Genomic DNA, 6766 nt, shown 5'->3' on the forward strand with positions numbered 1-6766 from the left:
TGATGTTTCTATCTCTCTCTCCCTCTCCCTTCCTCTCTCTCTAAAATAAAGAATATATTTTTAAAAAACTAAAGAAAACAACAACAACAAAAAACTACCGAGCCCTAGCCAGTTGTGTAGTGGTTAGAGGCCTGAGGTGTCTCAGGTTCGATTCTGGCCAAGGGCACATAACTCAGTTGCAGGCTAGGTCTCCAGCCCTCTAGGGCAGGGGCGGGTAACCCCTGGCACGCGTGCCAAACATGGCAAGCCAGTAACTTTTGCTGGCACTCGAGACCCTCTCTTATAATTTTCCATTTACAATTTTTTTCTTAATATCGACTTTTTTATTTTTCAGATAAATTCAGTGTAGTTGCATCTTAGATAAATAAATAATTTTACATAACAAGTTATCTTAAAGACCATAGACATGGATTGACGAGAGAGGGGAAGAGCAATTTCTATGCCTCTGCCTTAACTCTCCCTGCCTTCCTAGATTTGACCAGTGTTTTGGTTTCATCTACATACGCTTGTGAATCTTTGTTCTCAGTGATGAATTTTGTTAAGTCTCGTAATAGGAGTAGCCTGACGGATGAAAGTAGTAGCTCGTGCATATCTCTGAAGGTCACGAAATATAAACCTGATGTAAAATCTCTGTCATCAGTGATGCAGCAGCAAAAGTCCCACTGATAATATCAAACGGAGTCATAAAGTTTTCTGTCGGACTATCAGTGTACATGTATACATTAAAAAATAAATGTATTTTTCATCATCATATACTGTGTTTTTGTCGCTCGAATGAATTTTATTATTTCTTCAAGGTTCTTCACATACATACACCTTAAGAGATATCAAGTAGGCGTAACATGTTCTCAAAAAATTAGGGTTGGCAAGCAGAAGAATTTTGAGTCAGAGATTTTGCTGGTTTTGGCACGCACTCACAAAAAGGTTGCCCACCCCTGTCTTATATGGTGTTATTCTAATTTAACTTAAATTTTTGTTTGTATGAGTGTGTATGTACATATATACACACATTCATATATGATCAAGTGAGAATTATTACTATTGTTAAAATGCACTTAATAAATATGTTATTTCCAAATCAAAATAAACTGAATTTCAGATTTTATTTTGGAAGGGATACTAAAAATATCTAGATAATGTGGCCTCCAAGGCCAGGACCTTGTGGGGATTAGAGATGGTAGGAGCCCAAGATAAGAAAGGAAGTTTCTGCTTTGTTGATCTCTAATTCTTCTACAACAAATGTTTTCCCCAAGGTGGGAAACAATCAGTGCTAACTCTTTGCTTAAGCACCAGAGAGACTCTGCAAATGGACTAGCTGGAAGGTTTCAAAGGAAGATCAAGTGACTTGTGAATACACTTGTAGAATCAAAGCTAAGTTTTATTTGGGCTATTCCCATAGCTTCTTATTTTCTGAGTAAAAATTTGCCTTAGCTAGAACTTTTGTGCCTTTCTTCTTTCTGAAAGTTTCTTAAGTTATGTGTTAAGGCAATGACAAAATATCAAGCTGTAAAATTGGCTCCTCTGTATGAACCTTCTAGTTGTGTAAAAGGAAAGTAGAATTAATGTCTCCAACCTAAATGTATTTTCCCTGACAACTGGACAAAAGTGCTCTGGAGATGAAGTTGTAACCAATCAGGCATTTTGCTACTAAGATAGTATTTGCCTGGTTAGAAATGGAGAAAGATGTCTGTGGATAATTGAAGAGTAGTAGTCCAGAGAGGGTCCAGTGAAAATAAGCAGTTGAAGAAATGTGGAAGAATATAAAAAGTTAAAGGAAAAATATAAAGAGAGATCAGAGACACTGGTAGTTTTAATTTAGAAAGTACATTGTATCTTACACAGAGATTGAGGGACTAGTATATTATTATAGAAAAATTTTAATAGAAGATGTGATGAGCATAGTCTTTTTCTCTTTTGTTTGCAATGGAAAGAGTTTTCCAGTTTTAATGTATTCTTGTTTTTGAAATAAGAAAGTTTAAATGGTATGCTCTCTTTCCTTTGTTTAAACTACTACTTCCCCTTCAAGACACAACTTTTGTTGAACTGATTTCCCCCTCTCCTACTGCTGAAGGTTTGATCACTGTTTCCTTATGATTTCATTATACTGTGTATATTTCTATATTCTGTGTATGTATCTAACATACCACATAACACATTGTATTAGCAATCATTTTTATCTCCAGGTTTCCTGTAACAGAGTACAAGGCCCTTCATAGAGGATCACATTTATTTACTAGCACCTGGCCTAGGTCGTGATCCATTGCATTCAGCCAATATAATAAAATATTTAATGAAAATTTATAACCCACAGTCCTTAAATTTTAGGAGTTACAGTATTGATAATGATTGTGATGTGATTTTGTCATCTATTCAAAAGGATACCTCTATGTTGATTCTGCAGCAACCCAAATTGTAGGCCCTCTAGACTTATCCTCTTTGGAGGCTAAGGAAACCACTCTATTCTTTGACAAGGTATCAGAAGCTTATATAGTCTAGAGCCGTGGTCGGCAAACTGCGGCTCACAGTAGTTGACCAGGTCTTATAGGTAGAAATAAAAACATCAAACCATTGTAGAATGGAAGAGAGAGCTAATCAAAAGAAAATAAAAAGGCATTACATGCAGAAGTCGGTATTTTGTGGAAGAGCCAGTATTTTGTGGAAGAGCCACACTCAAGGGGCCAAAGAGCCACATGTGGCTCGCAAGCCGCGGTTTGCCGAGCCTCAGTTTGCCGTCCACTGGTCTAGAGAACAGGATGACCAAAATAAAAGTAGGTATATCATGATTTTAAAACATATGATACACACAAAATAGAGACTTAGCAAAGTCTCAGCAGGAGTAGGAGAAGGCCAGGCTGTGTGGGAGGAAGGGGTAACACACAGATTCTAACTTGGAAATAGCCTATTGCTTCTGGACATGTATGAGTGTGACAAATGGATCTCCAACTGTCCTTACCATTCCCACTGCTCTTTGCCTGCCTGATGTACCAAGGCAAGTGAGGATAGGAGGAAACTTTCATTAACAGTCAGAAAAAGATTGTTGTTGACCTGGGTCACAGTAGTTGACCAGGTCTTATAGGTAGAAATAAAAACATCAAACCATTGGAGAATGGAAGAGAGAGCTAATCAAAAGAAAATAAAAGGCATTCCATCTGAAAATTTTAGTGAAAGGGAAAGAAATGTAGGAGAGCAGAATAGTTGGGTCAAGAAAATGATTTTCTTACTTAGAACTGAGAAAATGCTTTCAAGTTTAAATGCCCCATAAAGAGACCCAACCATTCAGTAAAAAGTGAGCAGGGAGATGAATACTGAAACTAAAACTCCAGGTCATAAGCTGATATGTGAAACTACCATTAAAGTGAAAATAGAAAAAAGGAGAAATTTGGAAATTAACTTTTTTTTTAGAAAAAAGATGATCTTTTATGTAAGATTATTGAATACTGAAACTAAAACTCCAGGTTATAAGCTGATATGTGAAACTATCATTAAAGTGAAGATAGAAAAGAGGAGAAATTTGGAAATTATTTTTTTTAGAAAAAAGATGATCTTTTATGTAAGATTAAACATTCTTTTGTAATAACTAAGACCTATATCGATGGTTATCAACTTCATCAGCAATGAATGTTGCTTTCATCTCTTCATTCCTTCATTGGCCTTATATTTTGAAAGAGACTTCTAGCTCAATCGCATTTATTAACAATGACCCATTTCTCATTAAATATTATAATAAAAGACAGCTGCCCATTAGAGGTTCTCGTGAGCATGAAATAAGCCAAAGAACTAGCCTACACACCTGTCATTTCGCAGAAGATCAGGAATCATCTGATTCTCCAACCCTCCTGCCATTTTATTAAGAATTCAACCAAAAACAAAGTTCAAATTCTGGTTAGATTGTGTGTTATGATCTCACATAAACACATTGAGCTTTTAAAAGTTATTGATAATTACACAATGTGCACTGTTTAAAAGAATGCCCCTTTCAGTAATGTGTACTGGGAATTTTCTCTGTTTTTATCACTTTCTGAATTTCAGAGTTGAATTCAGAATCTTTCCTTTCACATGGTTCCATTATACATTATAGATATTAGTTACCAATGTTCAAAACCTTAGCTGTTATGTTAATGACTGGGTAGACTTACTAGTGGTCATCAATGCTCAATCTTATTTTTGGCCACAATTTCCTGTAGAATTAAATATTAAGGCTCATCTAAGAAAAGCTATGAATTAAAATAGAATTATTTTTTTTTCATAATCACTATCATTCTATCAGCTGAAGAGTGAACTGGGTGGGACCCCAGCTGGGTTAGTACATGGAGCAGGCACTCTGTCAGTAATGGAAGAACCAACTTGAGAAACATATTACCTGGGACAGAGTAATTAGAAGTGGTCTTTGATTATGTGATTAAATCATTAGTTTTTTAGTTAAATTGAAGGAACTTGGTTATTGTGTAAGAAGAAAGAACTCAAGGCTTTGACACCATAAATTTCATATACTGGAATGAAGGAAAAGAGAAAAACATGGTTAGTTTAGTTCCAATAAAATGCCTTTTAAGTAATAAAGAGTGTATTATAATGTTATTAGCTAAGTAGTTTACTACTATTAACTCCTATTACTGCTATTGCTGTTATTACTACTAATACCAACAAGAAGAGCAGCAGCTTCGATCATTTCAGGAACACCTACGTTTGCCGATGCTTGACATTTAAAATCGTCATTTAAAACTCTTCCAACAACTTGTAAACCACTACTATCTCCAATCTAGAGATGCAGAAATTGAATTTGGAGAGATTAATTTTCTGAGGTGAAATTGTATTAAGTGGTGGAGCCTGGACTGGCCAGATTTGATTACCTTCGAACCACATAGTTTTGTTTTATTTTTATGTATTGCACAGAATCCATAATAAAGTTCCTGTGAAGAAGTCAAGGAAGGAGGCAAGGAGAATGCCAAAGAACTAGCCTACACACCTGTCATTTTACAGAGGATTGGGAATCATGTGACTCTCCAACCCCCTGCCCAGCTGAATATTTGTGTAGAGGAGTTGTTTTTCTTTCCTTTGCTTGTTTCTATGTGTCATGTGTCCTTTTCCCTAAGCCAGTTCATTCTTGGAGATGAGATCATACATATAATTCAACTTTGTGGTGTTTTATTTAGGCTTGAGAGACCAACTGTCTGCTATCCATTGTTCAGTTCCTGTTCAATGCTTAGAGACTGATATTACCGCGTATATTAATTAGAAAGACTGGGACTTTGAGCAATTTCTATTCATACTAAAAATAAAAATTGGAGCCCCAGCAGAAATGACAGACATTCTCAGCTTCAGTAAGTGCAAATTTCTATTTTTAAATATATTTTGCCCCTTTTCAGCATGTTGAGGGAATAGTCATTTTTGAAGAAAATGAGAATCATAAGCATCCCTTTTCTAATACATGTGTTCCTTTCTAAAGCAGAAAGATCATTGAAATGATAAATCCAAATGATACATGATTTTGGTGAGATTAGCAAAGAACAAAATCTTTTGAGATAATTAACAGTAGCTCTTTTGTTCTTTTTGCTGCTTTATTCATGCTCCTTCCCTGTCAGTTTGGAAGCCAAGGCCAATTAATATTCATTAAAAAATATCAAGCTCATATTTTCTTATATCTATCTTTTATAATATTTGACGTTTCTTACTGTGATAAATGTACAACTCTGCCTACACATACTTATCCATATTTATTTTTATTGGTTTTTACCTGTAATAAACATAAAAGACATCATATAAAGGCATCAAAGAAGAATATGACTATAAATTATTCATTTAATAATGCCTAGGAAATGGCTACAATGTCCTCAGTGAGGTGCTGTGTGAAGCAAAAGTGACCCAGTTATTGCCTTTGTTGGACACAGGTTGGGAAGGAGCACTTATATATATATATTTGGATATGCTTCCCCGACCACCATCTCACTGGTTATTCTATGCTTCCGGAATACTTTGAAAGAACATAGGACTCAGTGTCAGACTACAATGTATTAAACCTACCTGGTTCTGAGCTCGCTCTGAACCTCAGCTTTCCCTTTTGTAAAATGGGGTGATCATACCTTCTCCAAGGGCAATTGTCAGGTTATATGAAATACTGTATGTAAAGAGCCCAGCATAGTGCCTGACAGAGAGGCAATTGATATTAGCCTCTTTTATTACTACCATCTCTGTTTCTTTAGGTCTTAGGGGATATGTACCTATATATTGTAGAAATAAGGATTCTAGTACTGAGACCCAAGGACTTTGAATTAGGAAACTAAGAGGCTTGGCTCAAAGGCCAGAAAGAGGGAGCTAAAATGATCATATATCTGGGAACTGAGAGTCCTCAGCACCACGAGGCATTCAGGTGCACCACTTTATGGAGGAATAGTTTTCCACCTATGTTTTAAAAGATATTGGTAAGTTGAAGTCAGCATTAAGCAAAGGCATAGTTAATAGGGAAAGAAGAAAAACCATTAATCACAGGAAAGGAAAAGGAACAACAACATTATATGACTAAATGTCCAGCTCCAGTTGAATCAGAAGCTCCCCCCCGCCCCCCAAGTAGTTTTCTGGATATTGTGATAGTCATCATAAAACCATATATATAGTATGGCACATAGCTTATGCTCAATATATATTTGCTGAACAAGCAAATGAATAACAAAAACTATGCCCTTGATTAAGTAAAATTGTAAAAGGATCACTAGAAATAGTAATTTATAAGAGGTAGGAGAATAAGTTAACAGCTTTAAATTTATATATATGT

This window comes from Myotis brandtii, unplaced genomic scaffold (assembly GCF_000412655.1).
Source record: "Myotis brandtii unplaced genomic scaffold, ASM41265v1 scaffold82, whole genome shotgun sequence".
In the NCBI taxonomy this organism is placed as follows: Eukaryota; Metazoa; Chordata; class Mammalia; order Chiroptera; family Vespertilionidae; genus Myotis; species Myotis brandtii.